The sequence below is a fragment of the Ambystoma mexicanum genome, chromosome 4q (genome assembly GCF_040938575.1).
Source record: "Ambystoma mexicanum isolate Mex_15411 chromosome 4q, UKY_AmexF1_1, whole genome shotgun sequence".
Lineage (NCBI taxonomy): Eukaryota > Metazoa > Chordata > Amphibia > Caudata > Ambystomatidae > Ambystoma > Ambystoma mexicanum.
The window spans coordinates 1,303,150,019-1,303,168,338 of NC_090928.1; the positions used below are offsets into that span (position 1 = coordinate 1,303,150,019).

At 47.0% G+C, this 18,320-nt stretch overlaps 1 protein-coding gene across 1 annotated transcript in view; it reads right to left on the bottom strand.

Annotated features, from left to right (window-relative positions):
- LOC138468411 (zinc finger protein 268-like) overlaps window positions 1–11,970 on the bottom strand; it is a 233,674-nt gene extending 221,704 nt beyond the window's left edge. Inside the window, exon 1 of the mRNA XM_069608963.1 lies at window positions 11,617–11,970. The gene's annotated coding sequence lies outside the window, so the exon portion shown is untranslated. The remainder of the gene's footprint in view (window positions 1–11,616) is intronic.
- Between the last annotated feature and the right edge of the window lie 6,350 nt (window positions 11,971–18,320).

Sequence of the window (18,320 nt, forward strand, 5' to 3'; positions counted from 1 at the left end):
CTACGCAGCATGCCTATAGCTGCAGGAAGTGAAGGATGCAGAAGGGTTACACGGCATGCCTATAGCTGCAGTGAGTGAAGGATGTATAAGAGTTACACGGCATGCCTATAGCTGCAGTGAGTGAAGGAAGTAGAAGGGTTACACGGCATGCCTATAGCTGCAGTGAGTGAAGGATGCAGAAGGGTTATGCGGCATGCCTACAGCTGCAGTGAGTGAAGGATATAGAAGGGTTACACGGCATGCCTATAGCTGCAGTGAGTGAAGGAAGTAGAAGGGTTACACGGCATGCTTATAGCTGCAGTGAGTGAAGGATGCAGAAGGGTTACGCAGCATGCCTACAGCTGCAGGGAGTGAAGGATGCAGAAGGGTTACGCAGCATGCCTATAGCTGCAGTGAGTGGTGAAGGATGCAGAAGGGTTACACGGCATGCCTATGGCTGCAGGGTGTGAAGGATGTAGAAGGGTTACACGGCATGCCTATAGCTGCAGTGAGTGAAGGAAGTAGAAGGGTTACACGGCATGCCTATAGCTGCAGTGAGTGAAGGATGCAGAAGGGTTACGCAGCATGCCTACAGCTGCAGGGAGTGGTGAAGGATGCAGAAGGGTTACACGGCATGCCTATAGCTGCAGTGAGTGAAGGATGCAGAAGGGTTATGCAGCATGCCTGCAGCTGCAGTGAGTGAAGGAAGTAGAAGGGTTACACGGCATGCCTATAGCTGCAGTGAGTGAAGGATGCAGAAGGGTTACGCAGCATGCCTACAGCTGCAGGGAGTGAAGGATGCAGAAGGGTTACGCAGCATGCCTATAGCTGCAGGGAGTGAAGGATGCAGAAGGGTTACACGGCATGCCTATAGCTGCAGTGAGTGAAGGATGTATAAGAGTTACACGGCATGCCTATAGCTGCAGTGAGTGAAGGAAGTAGAAGGGTTACACGGCATGCCTATAGCTGCAGTGAGTGAAGGATGCAGAAGGGTTATGCGGCATGCCTACAGCTGCAGTGAGTGAAGGATATAGAAGGGTTACACGGCATGCCTATAGCTGCAGTGAGTGAAGGAAGTAGAAGGGTTACACGGCATGCTTATAGCTGCAGTGAGTGAAGGATGCAGAAGGGTTACGCAGCATGCCTACAGCTGCAGGGAGTGAAGGATGCAGAAGGGTTATACAGCATGCCTACAGCTGCAGTGAGTGAAGGATGTAGAAGGGCTACGCAGCAGGTCTACAGCTGCAGTGAGTGAAGGAAGTAGAAGGGTTACAGGCTACACAGCATGCCTATAGCTGCAGTGAGTGAAGGATGCAGAAGGGTTACGCGGCATGCATATAGCTGCAGTGAGTGAAGGAAGTAGAAGGGTTACACGGCATGCCTATAGCTGCAGTGAGTCAAGGATGTAGAAGGGTTACGCAGCATGCCTATAGCTGCAGTGAGTGGTGAAGGATGCAGAAGGGTTACACAGCATGCCTATAGCTGCAGTGAGTCAAGGATGCAGAAGGGCTACACAGCATGCCTATAGCTGCAGTGAGTGAAGGATGCAGAAGGGTTACGCTGCATGCCTATAGCTGCAGTGAGTGAAGGATGCAGAAGGGTTACGCTGCATGCCTATAGCTGCAGTGATTGAAGGTTCTAGAAGGGTTATACAGCATGCCTACAGCTGCAGTGAGCTAAGGATGTAGAAGGGCTACACAGCATGCCTATAGCTGCGGTGAGTGAAGGATGCAGAAGGGTTACGCGGCATGCATATAGCTGCAGTGAGTGAAGGAAGTAGAAGGGTTACACGGCATGCCTATAGCTGCAGTGAGTCAAGGATGCAGAAGGGTTACGCAGCATGCCTATAGCTGCAGTGAGTCAAGGATGTAGAAGGGTTACGCAGCATGCCTATAGCTGCAGTGAGTCAAGGATGCAGAAGAGTTACACGGCATGCCTATAGCTGCAGTGAGTGAAGGAAGTAGAAGGGTTACACGGCATGCCTATAGCTGCAGTGAGTGAAGGATGCAGAAGGGTTATGCGGCATGCCTACAGCTGCAGTGAGTGAAGGATGCAGAAGGGCTACACAGCATGCCTATAGCTGCAATGAGTGAAGGATGCAGAAGGGTTACGCTGCATGCCTATAGCTGCAGTGAGTGAAGGATGCAGAAGGGCTACGCTGCATGCCTATAGCTGCAGTGAGTGATGGATGTAGAAGGGTTATACAGCATGCCTACAGCTGCAGTGAGTGAAGGATGTAGAAGGGCTACGCAGCATGTCTACAGCTGCAGTGAGTGAAGGAAGTAGAAGGGTTACAGGCTACACAGCATGCCTATAGCTGCAGTGAGTGAAGGATGCAGAAGGGTTACGCGGCATGCATATAGCTGCAGTGAGTGAAGGAAGTAGAAGGGTTACACGGCATGCCTATAGCTGCAGTGAGTCAAGGATGCAGAAGGGTTACGCAGCATGCCTATAGCTGCAGTGAGTCAAGGATGCAGAAGGGTTACGCAGCATGCCTATAGCTGCAGGGAGTGAAGGATGCAGAAGGGCTACGCAGCATGCCAATAGCTGCAGGGAGTGAAGGATGCAGAAGGGTTACACGGCATGCCTATAGCTGCAGTGAGTGAAGGATGTATAAGAGTTACACGGCATGCCTATAGCTGCAGTGAGTGAAGGAAGTAGAAGGGTTACACGGCATGCCTATAGCTGCAGTGAGTGAAGGATGCAGAAGGGTTATGCGGCATGCCTACAGCTGCAGTGAGTGAAGGATATAGAAGGGTTACACGGCATGCCTATAGCTGCAGTGAGTGAAGGAAGTAGAAGGGTTACACGGCATGCTTATAGCTGCAGTGAGTGAAGGATGCAGAAGGGTTACGCAGCATGCCTACAGCTGCAGGGAGTGGTGAAGGATGCAGAAGGGTTACACGGCATGCCTATAGCTGCAGTGAGTGAAGGATGCAGAAGGGTAATGCAGCATGCCTACAGCTGCAGTGAGTGAAGGAAGTAGAAGGGTTACACGGCATGCCTATAGCTGCAGTGAGTGAAGGATGCAGAAGGGTTACGCAGCATGCCTACAGCTGCAGGGAGTGAAGGATGCAGAAGGGTTACGCAGCATGCCTATAGCTGCAGGGAGTGAAGGATGTAGAAGGGTTACGCAGCATGCCTATAGCTGCAGTGAGTGAAGGATGTAGAAGGGTTACACGGCATGCCTATAGCTGCAGTGAGTGAAGGATGTAGAAGGGTTACACGGCATGCTTATAGCTGCAGGGAGTGAAGGATGCAGAAGGGTTACACGGCATGCCTATAGCTGCAGTGAGTGAAGGATGTATAAGAGTTACACGGCATGCCTATAGCTGCAGTGAGTGAAGGAAGTAGAAGGGTTACACGGCATGCCTATAGCTGCAGTGAGTGAAGGATGCAGAAGGGTTACACGGCATGCCTATGGCTGCAGGGTGTGAAGGATGTAGAAGGGTTACACGGCATGCCTATAGCTGCAGTGAGTGAAGGAAGTAGAAGGGTTACACGGCATGCCTATAGCTGCAGTGAGTGAAGGATGCAGAAGGGTTACGCAGCATGCCTACAGCTGCAGGGAGTGGTGAAGGATGCAGAAGGGTTACACGGCATGCCTATAGCTGCAGTGAGTGAAGGATGCAGAAGGGTTATGCAGCATGCCTACAGCTGCAGTGAGTGAAGGATGTAGAAGGGTTACACGGCATGTCTATAGCTGCAGGGAGTGAAGGATGTAGAAGGGTTACGCAGCATGCCTATAGCTGCAGTGAGTGAAGGATGTAGAAGGGTTACACGGCATGCCTATAGCTGCAGTGAGTGAAGGATGTAGAAGGGTTACACGGCATGCCTATAGCTGCAGTGAGTGAAGGAAGTAGAAGGGTTACACGGCATGCCTATAGCTGCAGTGAGTGAAGGATGCAGAAGGGTTACGCAGCATGCCTACAGCTGCAGGGAGTGAAGGATGCAGAAGGGTTACGCAGAATGCCTATAGCTGCAGTGAGGGGTGAAGGATGCAGAAGGGCTACCCTGTGCATTATTTCTACAAGTAATTCATGGCAAGGAAGGACATACAGGGCTTGCAGATGAAATGATTGCCCAGATGTTGTGGTGGGCAAGCTTGAGCTACCAGGTGAAAGGGCACATCTCCAACTATTATGTGTATGGCCAAAAACAAGTTGCCCTGCAAGAAACATGTCGGGCTGCTGCACTCACTGGATGTACCTCGGTAACCTTGGCATATCACTGCCACAGACCTTAGAATACACTGGAATCCTGGTGGTGGTACATTGCTTTAGCAAGTTGGCTCATTTCATCCCGTTGCCAGCCCTGCCAATGGCGACTCAAATGGCTAGCATACACAAAGAGCCCAATTATGAGTTTGGCGGGAGTGAATACCGGACGTTTTACCATTCCACCAAATCTGACCCAAAAAAATGTTCACCTGCTTGAGTGTGCAGGTAATTTACCACCATGTAAAAGGTAGTCACCCAAAGGTTACTTACCACATGTGGTAATTACCGAGCTCCAGGGAATCCTTTACAATGGGCAATAACAAAAGTTGTGCATGCCTTGGAATCACGTTGATCTTTTGGGGAACCTTTACTGCCCACATGTGGTAATCGCCAAACTCCTAATCAGGCCCAAAGTCTACACGTCACCAGATGAAATCACATCAGATCGAGGATCAAGGTGTCCTACGTGGTTCAGGGCTATGGTTTGTTGACTCCAGTAGCATCCCCTGGCCCGCTGTATACACAGCCAAACACAAAGTGATATGCAGCACCATTCCAACTGCGTCCTTCAGATCACAGGCACGCCTCATGTGAAAAGTAAAGGGGTCTGTAGCATCCCCTGGCCCGCTGTATACACAGCCAAACACAAAGTGATATGCAGCACCATTCCAACTACGTCCTTCAGATCACAGGCGCCTCACACACTGCACGCCTCATGTGAAAAGTAAAGGGGTCTGTAGCATCCCCTGGCCCGCTGTATACACAGCCAAACACAAAGTGAAATGCAGCACCATTCCAACTGCGTCCTTCAGATCACAGACACATCACACACTGCACGCGTCATGTGAAAAGTAAAGGGGAATGTAGCATCCCCTGGCCCGCTGTATACACAGCCAAACACAAAGTAAAATGCAGGCCAATTCCAACTGTGTCCTTCAGATCACAGGCGCCTCACACACTGCACGCCTCATGTGAAAAGTAAAGGGGTCTGTAGCATCCCCTGGCCCGCTGTATACACAGCCAAACACAGAAAGTGAAAAGCAGGCCAATTCCAACTGCGTCCTTCAGATCACAGGCGCCCCACACACTGCACGCCTCATAAGGAAAGAACTGATCAACCCTGCTTATTGTCAACTTTATTTAAATGAAATTAAAGTGGCACCTGTGGCAGCTTTGAAACAGTATTTTCTTATTGTATAGGCGCTTAACAAGCAAACAAATAAGTAAATCAGTGATACAGGCACCACAAACAGGTTTCCGTGTCATGAAAGATCGGGGGGGGGGGGGGGGGGGGGGGGGGTTAGTTACATTATTATTTTTTTATTAATTTGTTTAGTTGAAAATACAACTTTTCTAATTATTTTATGCAATAAATAAAGTGTTCCAAATTAAATTCACATACTAACAAACAAAGAAAATAGTCAATCTTATTTCACATTTAAAAAAAACAATATTCCACACTTTTGAGCATAAGAGGCAACATTTAAAAGTCATATTACTAAGCTTCCATACACCATATACTGGTTTCCTTAAATATTACGGTTAGTTATATTAACACTTTCATCACAGTCACAATGAACAGGGAGCACAAATTGAGGGTCAATAAAGTGGTGCTCGTTCGTGCCATTTAATATATTAAAAATAACTGTTGGCAAATGGTTGCCTTTTTAATACATTTACACATGTGGGGGGTGGGTAACCTTTAGTGTGTCTGCCACGTCCTAGTGGCAGTGGCAGCTTTTCGGGGCTGGGGGAGTGGCTCCTGCGTGGGCAAACGAATTATTCATGATTGGTTAATGCTGGTGAATATTTTCAGTGGACTGGCTGATTTATTTTTATTTTTGCATTTATTAAACGCCCAAACCCTGAAGGTTACAGACATCTTGGTTGAATAGTTACAGTAGAAAAAGCATTACATTTCACACATATCAGACAACAGCTCCATTAACATATCTTTGATAACAAAAACTAATTCCATATAGCAGATCATATTTGCAAGATAAGGATACGTACAATTTGTTTAGATTACATGTGTCTCAGCAGTGGAGTGGTGAAAAGTGTGGGAATGTATGTTGCATCTCAGGATGAACGGTAAAATGGCTTTTTAACAAATTCTAATTGTGTTAGCCCATACCCAAGTTTTTAGTGACTTTTTGAAACATTGGTGGTATGGCTCATTTCTCAGATGTGGGAGGGAGATCCAGAGTTTCGGTGCCATGACTGGGAAACTGCTTCCCCCTGCCCTCGAGCTTTTAAAGCGAGGGACAAAAAGTTGAGTGTTATTGTTTGATCTCAAAACTCTCATAGTCTTATTTACTATGACAACATGGTTAATGTATTTTGGGGCCTTTTTAGCGAGACTTTTATGGGTGATGCAAAGTGTGTTGTAAATAATTCTACCTTTAATAGGTAACCAGTGGTCTTGCCTCCTAGTAGTGGAAATATGGTCAGATTTTATTAAGCCAAGGGCTGCTCGCAGGGCTTTATTTTGCTGCAGTTGGAGTTTGGCCAAGTTGGCATTCGAGGTACCTCGCAACAGGACATTACAATAATCTCATTTCGACAGGATGAGGGTGAGAGAAAGCGTAGTACAGTTTTGTGGCATAAGGAATTGTCGACTTAGAGCAATCAGTTTGGATGTGTACGAGGTGGCCGATGAGAAGCCTTGACATGTTTGGTCATTGTTAGAGTAGCGTCTAGGTGGACACCTATGGTTGTAAACCTGGTTGAGGACTGGAATATGAGTCCCATCAATGGTGATAAGTCAGTATGGAGGGCATTGATTTAAGCCGCAGAGCCCACAATGAGGATCTCCGTCTTTTCATCATTGAGGCATAGGCTGTTGATAGCCATCCAATTTTGAATTATGGCGTAGATCTTTTTAATGGTAATTGTATCCTGCTCATAGTTACCAGTGATGGGGAGGAGGATCTGGGTATCAGCAGCGAAATTTGTGTAGCCGGCTTCCAGTGCTGAGAATAGCAACTTGGTATAAGCGATATAAAGGGTAGGCGACAGACAAGAACCATGCGGAACTCCTAGTGGTACTGAGATGGGGTCTGCTGTTTCCTTTCCAATGGTAGCTCGAGATGTGCAATCTGATGGAATGATTTGACGCACAGGTTGGCTTCTTGTGAGAATTGGAAGTTGTCTGCTAAAGTGGTACAGAGATTGTCATGATCCACCAAATCAAAGGCGGCGGACAGGTCTAGTAGTAGAAGGATACAAAGTTTGCCAGCGTCTCTTATAGAGTCCATCTGGATTTTGAGGTCCAATAAAGCAGTTTCAGTACTATGGTTAGGCCGGAAGCCGGTTGTCTCGCTCCAAAGAGTTGGTTTTGTCCAAGATGGGTTTGTATTTGTAAATAGGCCATTTTATCAAATGATTTTCAACAGAAAGGGAACCGTAGTTGTAGGGCGGTAATTTGGGAGGACCGTTGGATCCAGCTAGAGTTTTATAAGGAGTAGGGTGACCCACGCTTTTTTGATAGTGACCGGGACTGTGTTTGTACCGAAAAAGGCATCAACAAATGTGGTGATAATGGGTGACAGAGTGGGGGCGCACAACTTGACTAAATGTGCAGGGAAGCAGTCTCCCTTGTAATTAGAACACGGGTGCACAACATAAAGCCCGCGGGCCAGTTGCGGCCCGCCATGCTGTTTTTTCCGGCCCGCGATGCACAAAGACTTTCCTAATGGAGGGCGGCCCGCAAGCAGCATCGGCCACCCTCCATTAGGAAAGTCTTTGTTGTCTTGCGGGCCGGACAAAACACTGGCCATCATTGACTCAGCACATACGCACCACGTCACTCCTACGAGCCACGTAGTGCGTGTGTGCTGCACCAATGGAGTGCCAGCACTAAGGCTGGCGTGGCCAGTAAGGCTTGATGCAGGAAGGCATTTCAGCCTTGCTTGCCACGCCAGCCGTAGTACGATTCCACTTCTCGCCAGCGTTCCGGCTTACCTGCCTTCCAGCACGTCTCCGGTAAGTGGTCTGTGTGTTTGTGTGTTGGGTCTGTTCTGCTGTATGTTTGTGTTGTGTATGTTGAATTGGGGGGGGGTGTCGGATGTGTATGAATGTTTGTTTTTGAGTGTTTGTGTTGTGTATGTTGAGATGGGGGGTGGGGGCGTGTCGGATGTGTATGAATGTTTATTTATGAGTGTTTGTGTTGTGTATGTTGAGATGGGGGGTGGGGGGGGCGTGTCGGGTGTGTATGAATGTTTGTGTTGTGTATGTTGAGATGGGGGTGGGGGGGTGTCGGATGTGCATGAATGTTTGTTTTTGAGTGTTTGTGTTGTGTATGTTGAGATGCATGTATGGGTGCATGCTTCAGAGTTTGTGTGCTGAGTTGGGGGGTTTGGGTCTGTATGGGTGTATGCTTGAGAGTGTGTGTGTGCTGAGTTGGGGGTGGGGGGTTCGGATCTGTATGGGTGCATGTTTGAGAGTGTGCTGATTTGGTGGGTGGGGGGTTCAGGTCTGTATGGGTGCATGTTTGAGAGTGTGTGTGCTGAGTTGGGGGGTGGGGGGTTTGGGTCTGTATGGGGGCATGCTTGAGTTTGTTTGGGGCATAGTGTTTGGTTGGGGGTGAGGGGGCCATGGGGCATAGCCTTTGGTTGAAGGTGAGGGACAGGGGGCATATTTCTTGAGGCGTGGGGGCCATGGGGCATAGTGTTTGGTTGGGGGTGAGGGACAGGGGGCATAGTGTTTGGTTGGGGTGGGAGCCATGGGGCATAGTGTTTGCTTGGGGAGTGAGGGACAGGGGGCATAGTGTGTTTGGGGAGTGAGGGACAGGGGGCTTAGCGTTTGGTTGGGAGTGAGGGGGCCATGTGGCATAGTGTTTGGTTGGGGTTGGGAGCTATGGGGCATAGTGTTTGGTTGGGGGTGAGGGAGCCATGGGGCATAGTGTTTGCTTGGGGGTGAGAGACAGGGGGCATAGTGTTTGCTTGAGGCGTGGGGGCCATGGGGCATAGTGTTTGGTTGGGGGCGGGAGCCATGGGGCATAGTGTTTGCTTGGGGGGTGAGGGACAGGGGGCATAGTGTTTGGTTGTGGGTGGGAGCCATGGGGCATAGTGTTGCACTCCAAGAGTGAACTCAATAATAAAGCTAAAACAGGCACAGTTAGGAGATGTACATCCTTTGCTTTTTTGAGGAAACCTGACTCAACGAAGGCCATACTCCTCTTGGGCAACCCAAACAGCAAACTATAGCAGTCCAAAATACCAGAATGTCCAATCAAGGGTCAATAAAATATATATAATTTAATTAAACAGACGATATACAATAACTAAATCTAAATAAATGATAACAATGGAAAATGTGTAGTACAAAATGTAAGTTTGAAATGCAATAAAAATCGTTACCCCTCAAAAACATTCTTTTTCCATGTGTTTAATACAAATTGGGGGTTGAAAAAGCCTCCTGACATGTCCCGCCGACCGCCCCGCCCACTTTTACTTTTCAGCCCACTATAGCCCTCATGTAAGGTACTTTCGGCCCTCTGTCAAAATCAGTTGTGCACCCCTGAATTAGATGGTTTAAGTTGCAAGATAGTGTCTAGCATTTGGTCTTGGCTTACTGGTGTGAATTTGAATTGTATACTTGAATTATCAAAGATTCTATCTTTGAGTGGTGGTGGTAAATTTTTATTAGCCAATAACTTTCTTTTCGATTAGTTTTTTTCTTGGAGCGGAACTATTTTAGATGCCAGAGCGTTCTGGATGGTGGTGCACCAGTCTTTACTCGAGCGGGATAGGGTTTTTCAGTTCTCTAAGAATAGCAACGAGTGCTGTAGAAATTGAGGAAGCATTACTTATGCAGGTATTAAAGTTGGCCTCCTATGATAAAAATCCATACAACTACCATTGGTTTTCTAGTCTAACACATGAAAGGAAGAGTAGATGCCAAGTCACCAACCATACACAGGAGCATTTTACAACATTTAAACGAGGCTCCGATAACAGTTCATCTGCGACGCAACAATGGTCACTGGAAATCACTTGGATGCGGCCGAGGCAGCAACCGATCTGTGCCAATTGAAAGGCCACACTATGTGGAGACCTGCTGGCATTGCCTTGTGACCCTAGAGGAACAGATTTGCATCTGTAGTCTTCCATTCAAGATGGAAGTGGGCAGGGACCACAGCTAGTGTACTCCTTTAGCTTGACATATTTGCAGCTCTGGATTATAGATGCGTGGACTTTCTTCATTATAAAACACGGTACTGCTGTAAGCAAAAAGGGGAGATGTGGGGATGGCAAGTGATGTGGTAAGAGAAACTGCTCTCCTGGAGACTGGGTCCAGACCCTGTGCCGACCTAAACACACAGCCGTGCCTCGTGACCCAAGAGGCGCAGCGCCTCTACTTCTGTAGCACTGTAAGATTATCCTGCAGGGTTTGAAGTTGAGGGGAGCTGGGAGCTATTCAGCGCCTGCTTTTATCCAGGAAGCACCTGGTTAGCTTGAAACCAACAGCTACCAGGAGCTAGTTTTGGCTGCACCCCTACGTAAATGCAACTCTGTGGGTTTGGGACAAGCTATAAACATTAGGAAACATATACACACAATGTAAAGCATAGTGGGTTATACATTTTTTTTTTTTTAAAGAATGGACGAACGTATACTTTTCCATCTGGCGTGGAAGTGAGATTTGCAGAACGCCAGGTGCCACCTCCTGGTTCCCCACCAGCAGCTCCTGGTCTCTGGTGATGCTGGATACCCAGGAGCTGCCTTCTGCTCTTGCTTATCCTACTTCCAGCCCAGCCCAGCCCTGCCCTGGATGCACTGTGCTCTGGCTCACCTTATGTCACACCATCACCACTAGCATTGCGCGCAGAGTCGCTTATCCACAGGACAATTCATGCCCGCCTGTAGATTGGGAATTAAAAGCATGCTGGCCGTTTTGAGAACATTGCCCAGGACATGCGCAGCTCTTCTGATCACGGCCCCCTCCCGCCCTTCCAGGGCCAGGAGACTCTGATCAGCCAGAGTTCCAGGAACGCCTTCCACTGGAGCCAGAAGACCTAAAGTGTGTGCCCCAGGGCAGCTGATGCCACCATGCCAGTGCCTGGAAGGGATTCGCGGCGCTACGCGGCCTCACGCCCGATAGCGCCCCCATGTGATCCCCCGCGGGGGTGAACGGACCCCTCTGTGACGTCACCGAGTATGCAAATCAAGGGATCCCAGTGGCCTTTCCCCGGGACGGCCCTGATTTTCAGGAGCGTAGGGGTTGTGGGGAGGGGTGGGGGGGTTATTATTTGCACGAGCCCTCCGGGGTCCAGGGGGGTAGCACCCATTGCCAGCTCAGCCTTGTGGGAGGTTGGGTGCTAGATGTTGGGTCCGGGTTGTAGCGCTCTCTCCGCCACCCCCCCCCCCTCCCCCTCCTCTGAGGGCAGCACCTGAGCATAAAGCCCCCCTCTTACCGCTCCGTCTCCCGCTCCTGGGGGCGCCTTTATCCTCTCCTTTCAAGTGCTTGTGATGCGAGAACCGGAAACACGCCCGAACATGGCTCCCGAGGCAAGAACCGGAAACACGAGTGCAGCCCAATAGGAACGGTAAACACGCCCGAACATGGCTCCCGAGGCGAAAACCGGAAACACGAGTGCAGCCCAATGGGAACTGTAAACACGCCCGAACATGGCTCCCGAGGCGAAAACCGGAAACACGAGTCCAGCCCAACGAGACCGGTGTTGGCAAGTTGGAAGATAAAAACAAGCTACATGTCCTTTCAAAACCAGCCGAAAACAAGCGGACTCCCATATGAATACCTGAAAAAACCAGCACACACCTAAAATGCCGCGGATAAGTCACACAAGTCAGAATGATACACTAAATTATAGACATGTTACAACAACAACAAACAACACTTTATTTAATCTTGATGTTTTTGGCACTGTCTCGTCTCCTTTGTCCTTGCAGTCTGCCAGTACTTTGGCATTTGATTTTATGAACAATCAGTATCTTATGTTCAGTTCTTGTGATCTGCGCCTCCTTGGGCATTGTGAATTATTGTCTCAAGTTCAGTTCTGTGATCCTCATCTCTTTTGGCAGTTGTTTGGCCCATGAACTCTTCCATCTTTCAATCATCTGGCCCGTAACGTCTCTGGTCCTCTGACCCGCCACCTCTCTGGACCGCGGTACATCTGGTCGGTCATCTGGCCTGTCAAATCTCTGGTAAGCCGATCATCTGGTTCTCTGGCCCGCCACCTTTCTGGTCTGCGGTTCATCTGGTCATCTGGCCCGTCCTCTCTCTAGTACACCGCTCATCTGGTCCTCTGGCCCATCACCTCTCTGGTCCACGGTTCATCTGGTCATCTGGCCCGTCAACTCTCTGGTCTGCTGCTCATCTGGCCATCTGGCCCGCCAACTCCCGGGTCCACTGCTCATCTGGTCATCTGGCCCGTCACCTCTCTGCATACATGCTAACCCTCACGATTTAGGTGGGAGACTCCTGATTTTATTAGCAAAAATGTTGCTGTTTTTTACTGCGTCCCTCCTAAAATAATTCTAACCCCAATGCATTCAAATGCATACTTGCCAACCCTACTGATTTAGGCAGTAGGCTACTGCTTTTTAAGCAGTCCTACCACCTACAGATTTGAGCGACAAATCCTACTGCTTTTTACAGTGGTAGGTAATTTAGGGGCCTCTAAGACAATTAATCTGTCTGTGTGGTGGGCGGGAAAGTGATAAATGTGAGTGATGGGCTCAGATCAATCCACTGACCTGACAGCTACATGACTCTGCTCTGCACTCTCGCCGGGACAGACCTTAGATGAGCCACCAGTGAAGGCAAGTGGCAGAGCGTACCACCATCACACAGCATCTGCCTATCAGACTGAGGAGGGTATCAGTCTCCATGTTGTTCAGTTATTCATCTTGCACTGCGGGAAAAGATATGTACTGCCCAGGCTGCTGTTACAGAGCAGTGGCAAACGTTACCTACCAGCTCTGTGTGATTACGTTCTATGAAATGAGGCAATTGAATTTGGTGTTAACTTACCATTCAAAATTATACATTTTAAACATTTGAGCATCTTTCGATGTTGTGCTGTTTGATGGGTTGTGCATTTTAGAATGCTCCAGTGGTGCCAACAATATACGTTTTGTAATTTCCTGTGATGTCATTTTTGAAACTTGAAAAATCCTACATCTTTTTGGTCGCAGAATGTTGGCAAGTATGCAAATGGGCAAATTCAGCTCTCCCGATTGCTCTCAGAGAATCTCCCTCCCAGCTGCTGCAAAATGTTGGCATGTATGTCTCTGGTCCACTGCTTATCTGGTCTGTCACACTCTGGTCCACGGTTCATCTGGTGCTCTGGCCCGTCATCTCTCTGGTCCGCTGCTCATCTGCTCCTACAAGCTCTCCAGGTACAACGAAAGGTTTATGTGTGAAATTAATGCTGTCGTCTAAATTACTTAATGGATCTCTAAATGTATGTAGCATGCGTGGGTCGTTTCATCGTTTGATCAGTTACTTCAGCATGCGGATAGTAGTTTTGATTAGTCTTACTGAATACGTAGTCTTTAAAATGCTGAATTTGCATCACATTTTATCAGTCCCCCCTCCCTTTAGTACTATTCAAACCATCCATCACACAAGGAATGAATTGCAATTGCAACGTTGGGCCACTTTTTAATTGATGCCCAAGACAATTTTATGCCCCAGTGCCACTTAGGCTGCAGGCAATGAGGACTGGGCATACCAAGGGACCATGAAAATGGCAGAGGATGCAGTATATACAACCAACAGAGAGCAGAAGATAACCACTGGAGCATGTATGGCCAGGGAACACAATGGCACAGGCCATAAGAGCTGCAATATATGCTAATGGGCATATGCGGGCTGGCCGTACCCCTTACCAGGCATTGTGGGGACTGGAGATCTGTTGACAGAACAAGAGGAATTGCCATGTCTGTGATCCCCAATTATCTCATTATCAGGTGCATAGTTTCAGTATTTGGACCTCAACGTCAGCCTGAGTCCCTCCCAGCTCAGTCTTTCAGAGCCGCTTGCCTACATGCCTCCCTGGGCTGTTGGGTCTGAGAGCCACCTTAATCACAGCTTTGCCTGGCAGACGGCAGCCATGCCGCGTCACCCTCTCCGCAATTAAAGGCAGAAGATTCATAAACCACACCAAACATCCTCTTTCTAAAACAAACACTCATCCACTGACAGGTTCAGACTGGCCTATAGTGCAATAGGCCCAAGGCAGAACCAAAACCACAAAATGTTGGTCTGGGACAGTTTTTTTTGGTCAAAGTGCCCACTTTTTTGGCCCATGTGGGCCAGTTTGATGAGTTACTTCACTATGCGGATAATAGTTTTGACCAGTGTTGCTGAGTAAACATTCTTTAAAATGCACAATTTGCATCCCATTTTATACAATAAACTCCCCCTTGGGTACTATTCAAACAGGATCAGAAAAGGAATGAATAGGGGGGCGCTGTTGAGCACCCTTGGAAATGGCTGCTTAACTGAGCAGCTCCGTACCAAGCCAGAAACGACTTCACAAAGGTGGTGGTATTAAGAAGCCTCTAGCTCCAGAAACGCAGCTGCAGAAGTGGAAAACCACCCAAACGGAGGAGATTTGTTGCCAGTGCAGCCAGTGCAACTTTTGTTAAAAGGGGGTCATTGTTATCATTGGAACATTTTGTTGATTAACTTTTGCTTTAAATGTACATCTTTAAGGACAGATTTAAGACATTTCCTTTCCAAGGTTGAGCATTTTAATGAAATTACTTTAAATCCTCGGGAAGTGAAATCACTGAGGACTTGAGAAGATCATTTAGGAAATTTACATATTTTGTATGTTCTATTGAATTGCCATAAGCTTTTATTTATGTGTTTGTTGTCTAGTGTGAGGGCCAGCTATCCTGTGTTAGAGTGTGTTCCCTTAGCTCTTAGAATAGGCAGGGAAAGTGAGGCATTTTTATACATTTTCTTTTAAAATGAAATGGCATATTTTGAAAGATCTTTAAACAGTTGTCCGCCTCACATTAATGACTCCTTACAATTGGTCAATTGAAACTTGAATATTTTTGTTGCACAGGTAAGCATGTGAGAAATGTTGAGAAGCACAAAAAAAACTTAGCTTGCAGCTTGCATTATTAAAAGTGACTAAAAATGTAAGTGCAAACGTAATTGCAATTATAAAAACACAATTATTTTATATAAACTTAAATGACGTGTCTCCAATGGAGAGTCTCATTATTTAAAAATGAAGACATTAAAAGATGTCTTTTGTTTTAAACTGCAATGTGCTTTTTGTGTAGGATATGTTGAACAAAATAGAGTGAAGTCATTGTAAAGTATTTATTTAAAAAAATCTTTTTATTTTATTTTTATTAGTTTGTCACAAACTTTTAAAAATAACACAACAAAACATTTTCCTATTCATCAATACATATGTTTCCTCGTTCAGGGATGGTGGGCAAAATACTACTTTTAGTCTTATATCAAGAGTTTTTAAGTGACGCGTAAGACTTTCAGGCAAAGTGTGAGAAGGTCATTATAAGCGCACATAGAGGCTGGTAAGCCACCTTAAGAATTTGCGCATTTCTCATTGATTCCTGCTTCACTTTGAGTTCTCAAACATTTTACTATCGCATCCAAAAATGCTGTTAATGCAAATGTTAGTTTGTTATTTTCACCAATGTGTATGACACTCGACCATTCTTCTGCAGTATGCGTAGAGTATTTGCCCAACTCTTTACCCATACATCTCGTTTCATCTCTCAAGGTAGGACAGAATAGCACCAGATGTTTCAAAGAATCCTCAGAACTATTAGAGAGGCGACATGTGAGTTCTTCCACGCCTCGCTCTCCTCTCTGGTACATGATTTCTTTTGTTTCCCATTCATTTAGTCTGAAGTTCATAAAAATTCTTCTCCTTCTTTTGCACGGGAATTTAGTCAAATACTTAGGGAGTTCATTTAATTTCTTTCCTTCCGTTGGAGCATTTTTCATTCTTTTGTGTAATCTTCTCTTGTCTTGCGTGTCAATTCAATCTTGTGTTAGAAGTCTTCCTTTAACTGCATTCAGGTTCTGCACCAGAGATTGCTTATCAGTGTTTAGCTGATTTAGGATGATTTCACAGGATTCTTTCCCGTCATTCAAAAGGCCATCCGTCGCATGCTCTTTCATTTTGTTTAGAATATCAGATTGTGGAATATTGTCATCTCCCACAATTTTTCTGTAGAGGGTTAATGAGTTCCATATAACAATCACGCTCATGGACGATAGACCTAACTCATACCTCATACAGGCAGTTGGAAAGCCTTTAGGTAAATTAAGAATTCTTCGCCATATCACATGTTCGCATCTTGACCAAAACTCCTGATCAATTCCAAATAGGGTCTTGGCTCCATATGTAAGTGCTGGTATTATTTTATTTCTATAGAACCGAACAACTGGAAGCATGGAGAATTTTCCATATTTTGTATTAAGTTTTGAGGCTTGCGCAGCAAGTTGATTACATTTCAACACCAGCTTTTTTACCATAGGTTCATCACAAATGCTTGCACTTATTGTGATACCCAGGTATTTTGCCTCAGGAACAACTTTAAGTACCTCATTGCCCAGCTTCCATTGACATTTTTGAAGGACCTTTTGGGTATGCGCTCCTCGTAAGTTCTTTAATACAAGGATCTCGGTTTTCTGTACGTTAATCTCCAACTTATTTTCTTTAAGGCAGTGATCTTCCTCTGGAGTCCAATTGGCGTTAAGTCCAAGATTGCGATGTCGTCTGCATATAAGATCATATTAATATGTTCTTCGTTGATCTTGGGAGGGAAAGAATTTACATTAACCAGAGCTTCACCCACATCGGATATAAAGAAGTTGAAGAGCGGGGCTCCTAAGGGACAACCCTGTTTGACACCACGAGTAGTTGCTATTGGGGGGGTAGTGTGCCCTCTCTTATCAAGACGAACTTGTGCAGAAGTCTCCAAAAAGAGAGCCATTATTGCAACCACCAAGCATGGTGGACATCCTTTTCTCTTCATTTTTTTCCACAAGATCTCTCTATCCACCCCATCGAAGGCATGAGCCAGATTGATGAACACGATGTATACAGATGTTTTTTGCCAGAGGGCCTCCATTTTCAGGGTGTTCAAGATGAATAGATTTAGGCTACATCTTACTCCTCTGACAAAACCGGTTTGCCTCAAATCAGCTACTCCAGCCTTGTTGATCCATGTTGTTAGTTGGTTCAATAGCTGGCTAGCGAAGAGTTTCACTACTACGTCGAGTAGAGCAATAGGTCGGTAGTTGTTTGGTTCCAACCTTCAGCCTTTTTTAAAAATAGGCACAATTATAGCTCTTTTCCATGTCGCTGGTACTCTTCCCAGATTTAATACCATCTTGAACAGCTTGTGGCAAACATCAGCCCATTCCTCTGGATTTTGCTTTAGGACAGTGGTCTTAAACTTTTTTTTTGGCCTGGGCCCCCCCCTGAGCAAAGTTTGCGCAGGCCGCCCCCCCCCAAAGTGCCAGATGGACAGTATGTAGAAATTGCTATGAACATTTGTGTGCCGTCACCGCACCCTACTCCCAGTACGGACCCTGGGCTCTCCCCACCCTACTCCAACCACTATCCCAGTGCTGCTGCCCATCCTGCTCCCACCACAGTCCCATAACACAAGCATACACGCATCCATACACATTTAAATAAAAAATAAATCGCCATAAATGTACCTTCTGCAGGGGCCTGCGCGTGGTTGCTAAAATGCCCCACTCCAGGTTGCTCTGCCCATATGTGCGAGGAGGCGCAGGAGCACCCCCTCGCAAATACATACATGCAGTGCCCCAGCCAGCATTTCCAATGAGCTATGCAAGGCTGGCGAAGCAAGACACCCGCAGTGTTGCATGGCTCAGTGATCATGTGCGGCTGGGGTAATTAACTGTCAAAGGCAAACAGTGTTTCCCTTTGACAGTTCAGCCAGCCCAGCAGCACTCCCTCAGCTGGAAAAATCAGTTGAGGGAGTGCTCAGTGTTTCACTGGGCTGGCTCCTCGGCTCCTCCATAATGGGTGAGGTGGCCAGTGGGTGGACACCCCCTCACCCATTATGGATGAGCCGGCAGGCTTGGACTGGCCTATAGGGTAACAGAGCAATGACCGTACCA